A 15121-nucleotide genomic window follows, 5' to 3' on the forward strand; every position below is an offset into this window, starting at 1 on the left:
CAGTTAATAATGAACAGATCGTCACTTTCTGCTGTAGTTTAACCCACATTAAAAAAACCCTCAAATCATTCCAGTGATTTAATTTGTTATGTGTCCTGGGTTAAAGTACAGCAGAAAGACACCACACTGAACACGTACTAAGACTTGAAGGGTGTGTGTGTGTGTGTGTGTGTGTGTGTGTGTGTGTGTGTGTGTGTGTGTGTGTGTGTGTGTGTGTGTGTTGCTGTTGGAAAAGAAGTCTTCATTCCTGAGACTGCAGAGCAGATCTACAGAACAGAACAGGGGGTGATGCAAAGAAATGTGGGTCAAGAGTCTTTGGCAGAGTGAGACTGAGGGATTGAATTTCAGATTTTTTTTTTGGTTTCGCTTTTGATGATCTGTTGCACAGCAATTGTCTGGCTTGTCGCATCTTGGCTAAAGCAATTAGGCTGACTTCATGAGGGAGGGGGGGGCTCTGCTGCTTAGTTACTATAGAAGTAATTCTGAGTTATGATGTCTCATTGTTGCTTATTGCAGTTTTTCGAAATGAGGATTTTTATGGTCCTGAAACGTGAAATGAAGCAGGAAATTAAAAAGCTAAGATAAGCCCCTTTTTTCGCTGCTCTTCATCCAGAGCTGCTGCTTTCACACAGTAATGCCCCATCATATCCCATTCCTGCTCTGCACGCGCTCAGAAGGTGACAGGTATTCACATATTTCATTTATGTAAGTGTTCAGAGAAAATTTTCTCTTTTTTTCCCCCCTGGAGAGTTATCATGTCTTTTGAAAACGAAATGGGGCTCTCCTCTCAGCAGTATAACGTGACATGTGTACTTTCATTGAGGGCCCTAACTGCATCTAATTTACAAACTTTCCAAAAATAGCAGAACTGTTTGACCTTGTTCCTTGAAAAGTTGGCCAAGTCCCATCGCACCGCCTGCACTGTACACACTTTGAATGGACAGCATGAAGTCAAACTCTGCAAGCCCTAATTTTAGGTGAAAGGTTCATTGATGGTTTACGAAACTCAGATTGGATTCTCAACTCTCCTTTTCCCTCAGGCTCTTTATCCAATTTCTTATGCATGCACCCTGTGCTCTGCAGATAGGAATTGTGGCTGATTTTCCGCAAACAACACTCTGCACATCCTCATGCTTAAATCTGGAATGTGTTAAATTTAGAATGTGCGGTGCTTTTTCTTTAAAGATTTAGATTCAATCCCTGTGCGTGCATGTGCATGGAGTGTTTTACCTGTGTGATAGCATGTGGTGGTGGATGTCGGCGGCTGTTTTTAATCTATACTTCAGCTCTCACGCCATTATTTGTGTATATTTTAGTGGTCACCATATGTGCAGTGAATATTTGGCTTGGACATGGTGTAAGATAAGTGTGCTCGCCTACACTTAGCTTGGTCATTTTCCTCCGTTTCTCAGAACTCTGGGCTTGTTTCCATCGAATCGAGGCTATTTTTAAACTGGTCTTTGGGGGAGAGTGCGGGGGTTTATCGGGGGGTTTCAGTTAGTGTCATATGAATCCAAACCGGGCAGCGGTCCAGGGTGAGTAAAACACACCTCCTCCTCCCCTCCAGCGCCCTGAACTCTTCCCATTCCAAGAGTGTGTGTGTGTGTCTGTGTGTGTGTGAGAGTTTATTAACCATGTGTTGACTCACCCCTGCAGCTGTGTCTGTGTGTGCGAGTGGGAGAGAGGGTGCATGGTTGTGGTCAGGAAAGAATTGATTCTTCATAGGTTCATCATGAGTCTCTGTTGGAACGGTCCAGCACTGATGCACAGACGTCTTATCTGGATTTCACAACAGTTCTTTAATGAATAAAAGCTCTTTTTAAATTGAAATGTTTGCACAGTACAAACAAACAGTGTCAGATCTAGTGAACTAGGGCTGCAACCAACGTTTTCTTATATTATTGATTGAACTGCTGATTATTTTCTTGACAAATTGATTGTTTAACAGTATAACACTTCAAAACCATTAGATATTCAGTTTATTATCACAGACGACACAGGAAACCAACAAATATCTAATGTTTGAAAAGCTATAACAATAAGACATTTTTAGCATTTTTGTTTTAAAAATGACTTAAATAATTAATTAAGTTTCACATCTTCTCATGATCAACTAATTGGTCAATTTACAAACCATTTCAGATCTAAATAACATCAGTTGAATTATTCCAGTCTGTTGTTTATAGATTAAAGCTGTTGGACTGTACAATTTCAATAATACAACAATAAGTGCATCATGTATATGAGGCAGACTCTGACAGCTGCAAACTATTATTTTAGAAATCAGTTTAGTTTTTTCTCAGTTAGTCTTTTTATATATATACTGTCAAAAATACTGTGAAATATCAAACATCACCCAGTCTGAGAGGCCATGGTTGCCTCTTTTAAACAGCGGACCAAAATTCTGTGATATATGATTTACAGCCACAGAAATCAGAGCAAAGCAGCAAATCTTGACTTTTGAAAAACTAAACTGGGGCAATGACAAATGACGAATCTACTCACTGACTAATCGTTTAGCTAACACGTGTAAACAAGCTGTAACCTCAGCTTGACAGTTGTCCGACATTGATTGTTTTAAAAAAAATCATTCAGTTGAAATAAATGAACACGACCTTTCTCGTGCCTGATATTGTTAATACGTTACTGAGAATCTGTTCAGTAAGAAAAGACGCAGAGATTCACAGCCTGAGAGCATGCATGGGTATATAGGTATATATAGATCTCTATTTTGTGAAATGTTTACACATCTGATATTATCAGTATTGGTAGCTTTGAGGCTTAGATGTTATTGTACATCTAACATCTGCTGCAGATGAAGAGGGTCAAGTTGTTTGTCAGAAAATTGGATTGCAGTCAAACTGTGATGCTCCGAACACGAGGACAATCTCAGAGTAATCGCTGATGATAATTTTAGCCATAATTGCGCAGCGCTGTGTGTGGTTTGTGTATGTGTGCGTCTGCAGTGATGTGGATGACTGCTTGGGGCTGGAAAAATATGTTCATTAATTTACTCTGAGGCTGTAAACTTATTTCCTCCAAGAGAGAGAGAGACACAAACACAACAAAACACCTCCCACTCAGTCGCACGAGCCGTTTTCCTGGTCCAGCGGGTGAATCCTCGTCGCTGCCTTCCTGCTTGTCCTCCCTGCCTCCGCCGTCTCTCCCCCGAGGGGCAGTTTCTGGTGACTGACGGCACGAAAACCAACTCAGGGTAAACAAAGCACAAACCACCAAACCGTGCTGTTGTTCTAATGTCACAACTCAATGACAGGCGGCTGGGTGAAAGGAATGAGGGGGGCAGCGCTCTCACACTGTTCGCTCTTAGGCCTTAGGCTCGCCATAGCCCTCCAGCAAAACACAGACAGCCTGCATTGGCGTGTTGGCCTGTCGCTTCAGGTATCAATAAGGTGACCTGTCAGGAAGTCTGGTCTGGAGGTTGTAAGGTACACCTGGTTATACTCCTTTGAGGCAGGATTTTACAACTTTTCAAACTGCAGTAATTTAGATATTAAAAAGTGAGTTATCCACAGTGTAATGGCATCGGGGGGAAACGCTGTCCAAATGGGGGCCCATGACTGATTTTCTTTTGCTTCCATGTGTTTTAAGTCACGGGCCCCTGAGCAGGTTTGCCGTGGGGAAGCCTAACATCTTACTTGTCATGGGAGAGACCAGAGTAGCGCCACTAAAACTTAAAAGACAAACTTAAAACTGTCAAACCGCCACAGTGTGTTTCTCTGTGCTGCAGAAAAACTTTTGCCAGCAAATGGGTCATTCAGAAAAAACTTTTTTGCTGAATGGCCCATCGTGCTGCAAAAATCCAGCTAGTTTTAACCTCGCTCTCCAAGTTAGGACATATATTTTTAAAAGCCATCGAGGCTGAATGAATCTACAAGTCTTCACTATATGGTATGGTCTTATTCAGGACGATACAGGAATCCTCACTGCTCATGAACAAATTCTGAAAATGTCCTTACAGAATAATTGGACGCAAAGGTATTTATGCAAAAAGGTTTGATATGAGAGATGTGGAATTACATTTCACAAATCAAATCTCAACTTTCATTGACTGTCTAATGGAAATCACGAGTCATTTAACGAGCGCCAGCACCCCCACCACGATCTGGCGCACTTCCTGCATCTTGCTCCACTTGTGTTTGCCGCTCGTCAGTCAAAGCTTCTCTGATGTGGAAATTAAATGCGTAAAAAAAAGAGAGAGAGTCTGACTGCTCTGTGCCCAACATGTGCGGGAGACACAGGTCAGTTACTGTGTCGAGGTGGTCCATTCACCAGGAAGATCTTTTTAATTAGGCTATGTCCCTTTAATTAACCAGCCAGCATAATGTCTGTGTCCATTTGTCACCCCTGCTTTGCTCAGGCGGAGCTGGGTGAATATACCCTCTTTTGTCTCCTTGTGGTTCCAGAGGTCCCTGCTTCCCATTATATTTCCTTATTCAATGAAATATATTTTTTTTCTTCTTCTCTTTTAGATTAGCATGATAATACCCCATGGAGGGGAGGGAAAGTGGTGAAGAGCTATTGCGGGGCTGCTCATCAGATTCACTGTGTGCAAGACCGTGGTTATTATCATACTGAATGCACCATCAGTTAAACTAACAGCCTGAATTCCGACATTTATCTCCAATATCATAGACCGACTGTCAATTGCATAGGGAGCACAATGGCAAATTATGGGTTATGTCTTGCTCCTTGGAGTCTGGATCTTTCCCCAGTGTAATTACGCTATGCTAATTCTGGCCCCCCTCCCCTTTACCCCCCCTCCTACCCCCCACGCACTTCCCACCATGACAGAAACAAGGCTTCCCAACTCTTTGGATGTCAAGAGTTGGATGAAGTGAAATATGAGTGAATAAATGTGTTGGTTCACACAGCGGCGGTGCCCACGAAATTCAAGCGCACCCTCTGTTTCTCCGCTCAGCTCTGGGGGAGGCTCAGCTGCAGCTCGTAGCTGTTTTTCCAGAGACGGGGTCGGATGCAGGTCAGGCCACCTTGAACTCCTCGGCTGGATTTATTGTGTTGGAGCTGGACAGGGTCAGGCCGCGCTCCTCCCCTCAACACGAGGACTTTGTTAGCATCGGACATGGAGCAGACACTGGCAGCACAGACAAATCCCTGTCACGCTCTCTAAGGAGAACCCTGCAGGGGTCGGAGGTCATGTGTTAAGGGGGGCGTCCCCGTGGCATGACCTGAATACTGATTGATTTTCCTGAGTGGGTGTCAAGGGAGGGGGGGCCCCTGCCTGGCGATTGCAGGGAGGGGTCAAGCCACTTACCCTACCCCATGTGGCGATTTGGAGTGAGGGAATGTCGTACAAAGGAAGGGGAGAGACACAACATACCCGACTGCTCTGCTTGACTGTACCTCAGTGGGTGTGTGTTTTCACTTTCCCTGAAACAAGACACTACACCACATGTTTTCCTTTAATAGACAGCTAAGTGGAGAAGGGGCAGGAGTGTGCTCTGTTTGCCAGATGATCGCCAGAGTTGTTGGCATGTGGTGGAAGACAGAGGAGGCCCAGTTTCTCCTCGAGATTTATTTTGTTGTTCAAAAATGCACAAGCATGGAGGCCAGTGTCAGTTACATCAATCATTCAGCGAGAGCAGTTCAAAGTGTTTTACAGGTGACTTACAAGGGAAAGCGAAATTCTATATATGTCTGGAATAAGACCATGATCCATAGTAATGATAAGATTGGCGGGAACACGGTGACGTTGGTAAATAGTGGTAAGAGCATGAGCAGTTGGATGATGAGAAAGTTTGTAAACAAACAGCGTAGCCAGGGTAACAAAGGCTAAAGTAAAGTTTTTATCCAAACTCTCCATTGTGAACATTGATACCGTTTCAGAAACTCATTTTCTGCTTTAAAGGTAAAACAATAAAAATATAGAAATACAGAATTATAATGTCATTAAAAATGATAAAGAAAGAGAAAAACCAATAAGCAGTAAGTCACTGTTTTGAGCCTTTGTAGTTGTATTTATTGCTTAAAGATGGTGTTTTCCCAGCAGTGCTCAGATATTCGACTTTTTTTTCAGAATTGCTGACGTGTCATGATATTTGAGCGGCTCACACAAGTCTAATTTTGATGCATTTCCAGAGAACAACCATAATTATGAATAAAAGGTTTGTCCTCATCCAATACTCGCAATGACATTGTGCCATTTAAATGTCTCCCATCTCCTCAAGTGAAATAGAAAAAGGTCACAAATAAGAATGAAACAGAGAACACATCACCATCACACTCAAACCTGAATTTTCCCTATCGGGGTGGCCATGGTATTTGACGCTGACTTGTTTCTGCTTGAAGAAGCACCCAACTTTAGAGACGCCACTGTGTCCTTTCGCTGAACCCCTGAATAGAAAAGTCAAGAAAAATTTCTCAATTAAAAAAAAACTTTGAGTTAAATTAAAACCTCTCTCAATTCCAATATCTCAAGCAACAAGTAACAAAGAGACCCATAGCAACAAGGTAATATTCCTGCTCCCACAGACTGATTGTTTCATTAAGCCTTACTTGGGAAGAAAATTAAGAAATAAGAGCAATGGAGAAAGGTCGCAGGAAAAATGTTTGAGGCCCAGTTTGGCTGACCAGTATATGGTAACTGAGCACTGTATTATCCCAGGAAGCTTCGAACGCTGATCCCCAGACCAGATCAGGCAGCTTGGAGTTTGGATCTGGGATGATAAGTGACTAAATCTTCTTACAGTGAGCTCAGTAGAATAATCAAACTGCTTCCAGGGAAGTATTAACAGTTTGGGAGGGGGTGGGGGTCCATGGATTTGTAAGGGGAGATTTTATTTTATTTTATTTTTTAAGATCTTTCCCTGTAGCCCTCTGTTTGCCATGCAGACCTCACCCAGTTGGTACTTTTAACATATTCAAATAAACAGTTATACACAAGTGCTGCCCAACGCAGGGCTAATCATTCCCACCCTGCATTCCTCTGAACACATGTTGTGTGTTCTTGCGTTGTTAATAGGAGTTGACATAACCAGAGAGGTTGTGGGATCATCTGCTGTCCCACTGTCTTGTATCTGTTTACTGAATCAATGAAAGAGTCATTCCACAAGTGTGAGGTTTGAAGACTCGATGCATCGATTCTTCTTATTACGCAGGCTAAGAGCTCGAGGTAGCCCAAACAAGCAAGCCAGGGAATCAAACACGTGGTCGGTCCGAAGGTTCAGAGGCCAAGCATCGATTTGATCGCTCTTTCACTTGTGGCTCCAGGTTGTGGTTTTTAAAATTGTTCACATTGAAGGATAGTGTTTATGCATTTCAGCAGTTGATTCCGAGCCCGGGCTAGACGGGAGCGCTTCGGTCAGGGTATAATTTCTCCTTTTTCCTTCTCTTCACTCAGTCACAACACATTAAGCCAACACTGTAAAATGCAAACCTCCCTCAGTACTGGTCTTTGGTCTGGACTTTGTTTTTTAGCTATTTGTGCAAAATTCAGAATGTAACTCGGGTTATTGGACCTGCAAACAGAGGTGCTGGAGAGCAGTTTTGATTTTCAGTGTTAGCACCACTGACCACACAATGATATTACTTTGTGAATCTGGTAAAATCTGACTATAAGAATTTAACTGACCTCAGTTCTGTGCCTAAACTTTTTCAGTCAAAAAAGCTGATCTATTCTAACTGAAGCCCCTCTCGGTTCTGCTAAGCACAAACACACACTACTGAATTAGTCAAGATGCATTTAGGGGCAATTTGTAGTCTGGAAATTTAAAGTGCCTCAGAGATAGTCAGCCTGAAACCTTTGTTGAGCCTGCACTGGAATTTGTTTTCCACTCGGCCTTATCTGCCTTTTTGATGTTGTGTGTTTTTCCCATGCGGTGCTGTAAGTTCAGAGCTGACCTGCGAGCGTTCCTACAAACAGTTAGCATAGAGCCGTGTCAATCAACATTTCACCCTATAGCCCTGAAACAGGAAAGTAATGACCGCATGCCCAGTGATATCACGCTGCCCAGGATAGGCTGTTATTGATACACAACACAGCAGTTGTACTTTCCATCCGGGGCTTGCGGTCCTTTTGTCAAAACAAAGAGAACTTGAGACCATGGAAGAGAAAAATAAGCTGGCGAGCTGACTTTGCCTTAACCTCAACTGAACCATCATCAGCATGTGGCTGCCAGCTGGTGCGCTTGCTAATCCAGAGGATGCTGCCGCTGCAAGTCTTCCTGGGCTCCTCTGCTTGAAATGTGCTGGGCTTGAGGTCAAAAACTCCACCATCTCCATTTGTCAGAATTAGTCTTCGAGCAGGTCAGGGTCCAACTAAGTCATTGCATTTCACAGCACCTCCAGAAATCTTAATAGATGGTTATGGCTAACTGTCGTCGGGTTCAGTTATGTGTAAGCCGCTCAGAAAGTTTCCAGCTCAAAGATTTTCCGGAACAATGGACAAGCTAATGAATTTCTAAAATGACAAAACGTATGAATGCTTTTTGTGATGTCTTTCACAATTTGAATTTGGCACATAAACTCCTATGAGATTACACATGAGATTGAACCTCTGATTGCTTTTTTTTTATTCTTAATGTTCAATGGAAAACTAATCAGCAGTGGCTGTATGGAGCAGGAAATTAAATACATTGGCTATAAGTTCAGGAGCAAGCTTCTTCAAACGCAGACAAAGCTGATTATCAAGCTCAGTGAAGTTGTCAGTTATATAGAAATGCACATATCAGTTTGCGGATGACATGTTTGGTTTTTTTTTGGTAGCATCAGATGAAGCTCTGTTTAAGTTTGTGCTCTGGGAAAGCAAAGACGTTTTCCTGGGATTGTCAGAGCACATTGTGAGCCGAGATGCCATCCTCAGGTTTGGTTTCTTGGTTTGAGATCACAGATTTATCAAAGGATTCTGTTCACTTACTGCAAAAGCAACCTGGGGTAGCGCAAACATCACCAACCGTATCTCTTACCCAGAGTTCAAAGCAACCAGGTTCACGTATTCATGTCACATTTTGGCGTTTTCCTGATGAAAGTGAACACTCCATATCGTTTGGGCTTTTAGAGTTCTTCGAAGGGAAATGCAGTATGATTGCTCCGACTGCTCACAGGGGCTTAGCTTGCATCACCGTAAGCTGTCCTGCATTATGTCTTAGATAGACACAGATGTAATAGTCATCTCCTATTTTTCATTCACAGACACACTGCTGACAGCTGACAGCTGCTCTCTGAGGCCCGTACCAACCTGGTATACTTACCTGCATGGTGGATCGCTGCAGTTACACTGGAAGCTCAGGTAAGGAATGCTGTTTTCTGTGCAATTAAAAGTTGAAGAACATTTGATTTGGGGAGGATTTGAGTGCAGTAATTAGATTGCATTGGATGTAATGTGACTGAGTACTGCTGCTTTAAGGAGACGTCTATAGAGGCCACTTAAGTAATGGATGGTTTGTGGAAATACTGCTACTGAAGCAGCTTTTAAAATTGGATATCGTCTACTCAATTACTTATCTCCTCATTTTAATCAAATGTCAGGAATTAGCTTTTAATTATTTGGAAAACTTTTATGAAGAGTTTTTTTTTTCCAAACTAAGGACAAACATGGTTTAAGGTCAGCTGACGCGGTGTTCCCCCCATAGACACTGCTGTGAACCGACTGAGCTAAAGAGTAGTGAAAGCTTTGTGCTCACTGTTCATCGTTAAATGCTGTGTTGATGAGCACCATTTTAAGGTGCTCATCATTATTTATTTATTTTCATATCAGTTGTTTACTACGTGGGATGGGTTTCTACATGAAGACAGTATTTTCTGCCAAAACAGCTTCACATTATTATTTCATGTCGTCTTTCTTTGCGTTTTTTGTCTGTGCTTTTTCTCTGCGGTTTAAACGTGGTGCGGCTCAGTTTGAAGGTGATGCCGTGTACTGATGAAGAACAATAGCTGAGTTTAATTAAACTCTTGATAAAAATAAAAAGCTAATCGAGTCATGATTATTCAAGAGAAACATGTACCATCTGAAAGCAGGTTTTTAGGGGCTTTAAGTGAATATAGTTTGTGATGAACAAGCACTGGGGGATTACTTAGCTCTGCAGTTTGTAGCTTTGGTGTGCTGCTATCTGTTGAATGTCTGTCAGCCCTGGAAGAGGGGTGGAAGAGGGATGCTCTGTCACACTTCATAAGCTTCATACATTTTTTTTTCCCAGATAAAGGCTTTGTCTTTTAGTTTTTCCTTATCTGATTCAAGGATGTCGAGCGTACTTTGCTGCACAGATTGTATAGCCGAGGGACAAACTTGTGATTTTAGCTACATAAATAAACTCACCACACTGAGTGATTGGTGTGTACGTTGGATACCGATGAAGCGTGCACACCTGGTCGAGGTTTTCCAGCTGTTGTGCTGCTGTTGTGAGGTTGTCAGGTAGCTGAAGGGGAAACAACTGCAGAAATGTGTCAGAAACCTGCAGAATCACTTACATCTATTGAAGCTATTGTGTCTGGCTGGACGTATCCCTAGTGAGCTTGAATGTGGACAGTAGAGGACAGGGCCAAGGAGCGCCGATGACAGGACGCCCCGTGGGATGGCTGGAAACAGATGGCTGGCCAGATGCAGGCCTGCTGTGACCTTGAAAGCGTCTGAAGGTAAAAGCAGCAAAAATGTCTCCAAAACAAGTGATGATGGACAATACAGCAGGAGTGGCAGCTCTGAGATCAGTGTTTCTGAGCAGGTTGCTGTTAGACCTGTTGGTGTGCCTGCACATGTAGATGTTATTAAGTTTCGTTGGGTGTGATCACGCACACAGTTCATTTCGTGCGGTGTGTACCTCGTCAGAGAGGTTAACCTTTTTGGCACATTCTAATTTGGTTTGTTTTGGTTCACGGGAACCGTGGCTCGTAAACAAGAGGAACTCACAAGGCTTTCGCTAATTGGACAAAGTTGGGGTAACTTATTACCCTGCAGAGTTTGAGAATTTGGTGTGGAAGGGAGGTCAGATTATTCAGGTTCCACTCTGTGAAACTTTAGCTAAGCATGATGGACTTATCTAAGCTTTGTTTTCCAGTGTTTGCCTTTTCTGGTATTCATACCAGTTATAAACACAGGAAGACATTGTAGCACGTGTGCTTCATCGTTATGTTTGGCTCTCAGAGCAGGAGGGATTGGTCAGTATCAGATGTCAGCATCCACCCTCTTATACCCATTAAACCTCGTGTTTTGAAATCTTTTCCTGCAGTTTTATTAACCTTATTAAGACCCCAGCATTCTCTGAGGATCTCAGTGAGAGTTGGTTTAATTGGCATTGTTCTCTGACTTCAATTAAAATTATTATTTTATAATTATTTTCATTAAGAATTAATTTGACAGTTATGTGCAAATTTACAGCAGTTCAATACTTGCAGATGGCTAGGACTGCATCTCGAGCATTGCTGTTGTTGCTGTTGTTGCTGTTGTTGTTGTTGTTGTTGCCAAATACTTTGTTCATGCTCAGTTCACTTTACTTATTTTTTCGTCTTTAGTTCTCACGTTTAAAACGGACTTAAACCATGTGAGTGTCAGTGTCAGATGTTGATTTGATGACTGTAAGTGAAGGGCTGTCAGACCTGATCTTGTGATAGTTTCAGTGTTTCAGAGCATGCCTCCACAGGTTGGCACCACTGTGTGTGTTCTGTTTGTTTTTTTTTTGTTACTGGATTATGGGATTAGATGACACTCCTACTCCTACATGTAATGTCCTGATTAAATGTTCTAAAATGAAGAGGTAATGAAGTCGCTCGGCCTGACTGGCCTCTCTGATGGACTGTTGAAAGAAATGGGACCATTTAGTTAGTTAGTGAAGTTAGTTTTAAGTTTGCACAGTCAGTGGCTGAACAGTAATGATCGTTTGCTGGTACTAGAGGAGATACACTGCTGATGCGATTCAGAGAGCGGACTGCAAAGCAAACGCCACCAGCAGCCTGATGCTGTGCAGGCCTCTGGGGCTTTGAGCACAGCAAAGGGAGAACCATGATCAGAGCTGGGAACTGGATGGTGAGGTGGTGGTGGTTGGTGGTGGTGGGGGAGCCTGTGAGAAATAAGGGGAGATGGAGGAGGGTAGAGGTGTCAGGCGTATAATTGGGGTGAGGAGATCTCTGGGGTGGATAGAGGGAAGCTTTATTAAGACCGCTCAAGTCTGATGTGCTTGCACGGCCGCCTAGCTCTTCCTCGCACACCCACGCGTATGGGCCAATTTTCCATTTCCACAAGAGACTCTGTAACAACAAAGGGATGAAGGGCAAAGTCCTCAAGCTCCCTTCAGTCACAGATAAGACAAAAGACCCCATTACTTGAAAAGCACTGATGGGGAGACAGCAGTGTATGGATCTGCCTTTTTTTTTCTTCTTCTCCAAATCAAGGCCTATTGTTCCCGCGTCCACGCTGGTAAGCTAAGTTGCTGTTACTTATTGTTATTGTTGTCGTATTGTGTCCAGAGATGCTGTAGATTTTGTGACTCAGTTGTACTTCAGTGCAACGTGCCAGCAATTCATTCAGTGGTCTACCACAACTGATGACCACTTGATAACCTCCTGGAATTCACTCGTTCTTTGTAAAAGCTGATACTAAAAATAGCCTTTCCTTTTCTTTTTCCCTAAAATAATACTGATTTTTGCAGCAGCCATTTAGAGAACACACACTACATTATATCGTGATTATGTTCTGCTCTTACTGGGTTTTGGCTGAGAGGCAGTGAAAGCACAGCTTGAAAATGTATTGAGAACAGAGCGTTTATTAAATATTTACAGCCCAAAGTGTAGGCAAATATTGGAGCTCAAAATGGATAAAAGAGGAATAATCTCCTGTATTGGTTCACAATGGAAAACAAACTTTCCAGGGTGACTTCCCCAGTGACAGATCGTATCAACTCTGATGGGGAGATTAGGAGCTTAACTGCTTCTTTTCCCCGCTCTCTAACATTTTTTAGTCAATGAAGTTCCCCTATCAATAACTGAAACCTTTGCAGATGCATGCCTCCTTGACTGGAGCATCCTGAAAATGTCTGCCGTCTCACAAAAAGCAGATTTTTGTGAGTGACACAACAAAGATTTTGAGTGGAAGCAGGAAGCAGTTACAGTGCATTCAGAAAGTACTCTGACCCCTTCATGTTTTTATGTTGCAGCCTTTTGTCAGTCCACACTCAATCACTCATGATGACACAGAGGAAACAGAATTTTAGAAAATTATGCAAATTCATTAAAAAGAAAAAAAACTGAAATATCACTGATGACTTAAAATGACACTTTAAATTTAGCCCAGGTGCCTCCCATTTCTCTTGATCATCTCTGGGAGGTTTCTACACCTTGATAGGAGTCCACCTGTGGTAAATTCAATTAATTAGACACAATTTGAAAAGGCGCACACACACAGCTGACAATGTATATCAGAACAAAAACCAAATCATGAGGCTGACAGAGCTGCCTGCAGAGCTCAGAGACAGGATTGTGTCGAGGCACAGATCTGGGGAAGGCTGCAAAAAAAAGAACTGCCACTGGTCTGGACCTTATGGCAGCGGCCAAACGGAAGACACATGAACGCTGCATGGAGTTTGCCTCTAAAGGATCCTCAGACTGTGAGAAACGTGTCTGTCATGTCTGTAGGAAACCAGGCACTGCTTTTCACCTGCCCAATACCATCCCCATAGTGATGCACGGTGCAGAGAAGAACGGCAGAAAATCCCCAGATCCCGGTGTGTAAAGCTTGTTGCTCCACACCCCAGAAGCCTTGTGGCTGTAATCGCTGCCAATTTGCTTCAACTAAGAACCGAGTAAAGGGTCTGAATATTTACTTCAGTGTGATATTTCAGTTTTTCCTTCAGTAAAAATTTCTAAAAATCGGTTTTTGCTCTGTCGTTGTGAGGCATTGAGTGTAGATGTATGAGGGGAAAAATTAATTTAAGCGATTTTCAGCAGAAGGCAGCAACACAATAAAAAGTGAAGACAGTGAAGGGGTCTGAAAACTCTCTGAATGCAGTGTATGGGGAGAATTAGCAGCCTCCCTCTGTTCTCAGCTGTAAATTGGTTTCTGTGGAACTCATGAAAAAGGGGCTGGAGGTCTGTTCTCTGCTTCCTTAGTAGCTTGTTAATCCCCCACAGCTCTGGCCGGAGGGAGAATTTCTTGCACGTATATGGCCCTTTTGGAAAATGGCGCTACTCCTCCTCCAGCCCTCTTCCGTCCTCTTTCCACTCGATCCTGCAGGGCTTGGCTAATCCTCTGCCTGGTCATGGTGGGGAGATTGCAGGCTTTTTCAAAGCCCTTTGCTGGACAGACTTCAAAGTTACAGGGATACAGGGACTTGAGGAGGTGGGAGAAAATGAGGTCCACTGCAGGGAAAGACTGTGAGGGGTTCACCTCAGCTTTTTCTTGTGCCGTTCCTGAGGTGACACTGAGAAATCTGTGGTCTCAGGGGAGAGGCTTTGTTGATTGGAAAGACTGGGCCATGGACACAGTCTCTGAGGATCAGTTGGTGCTGATGTTTGCAGAGCTTTTGAGCCTGGCTGTGAAACCATATACATGTATTACATAACATTCATAAATATAGATAAAACAATATCCTCATGCAAAAACAAATAATAAATAAACATAAATAGCGTGAAACAGACAAAATTCAGGATAGTAACTCAGGATAGAAACACTGAACGCTTACACATCTTCGCAGTTTTTCTTTTTGTTTACAGTGTTTAATCACTGACGCGTCTGCAGCCATGTTTTAATAAACTACAACTGTTCTTTTTTATAAACTGCTGCCAAAAACCACAGTGCAAGTAGAGGTCAGATACTCCAAATTAGTTTGGCATTTTTTTTTCCACTGTTCAGAAAGTTCATTCCCTGTGAAAGAAAATAGTTGAGTAGACTCTGAACTCTCTTCTCTACCTTATCTTTTGTCTGGGACTAATCTTATCGGGGTCTCATCAGCTGAGCATTATTCAGCTTGATTCACAGGACGTCTGGATGCCTCTGTCATTAGACTGGTCTTTGTTGGAGATTAAGCACAGAATTTTGGTCCAGTTATTTTTTTGGCTGCAGATTTCTGTGATTCGATGGAAATCGAAAGTCTTTGGATGTTGATCCTCTGTTAAATTCTTAGATAACACTGAGAAAGATTAGAGTGAATTTGTTCCAGAT

At 42.7% G+C, this 15121-nt stretch overlaps 1 protein-coding gene across 4 annotated transcripts in view; it reads left to right on the top strand.

The window, feature by feature from the left end:
- The window catches only part of sema6e (sema domain, transmembrane domain (TM), and cytoplasmic domain, (semaphorin) 6E), a 137776-nt gene that overhangs the window by 8383 nt on the left and 114272 nt on the right, over positions 1 to 15121 (top strand). For all 4 annotated transcript variants that reach the window (XM_041043988.1, XM_041043984.1, XM_041043986.1 and 1 more), the window contains exon 2: positions 9169 to 9265. The gene's annotated coding sequence lies outside the window, so the exon portion shown is untranslated. The remainder of the gene's footprint in view (positions 1 to 9168; positions 9266 to 15121) is intronic.

The sequence above is a fragment of the Toxotes jaculatrix genome, chromosome 8, assembly GCF_017976425.1.
Source record: "Toxotes jaculatrix isolate fToxJac2 chromosome 8, fToxJac2.pri, whole genome shotgun sequence".
NCBI lineage: Eukaryota > Metazoa > Chordata > Actinopteri > Toxotidae > Toxotes > Toxotes jaculatrix.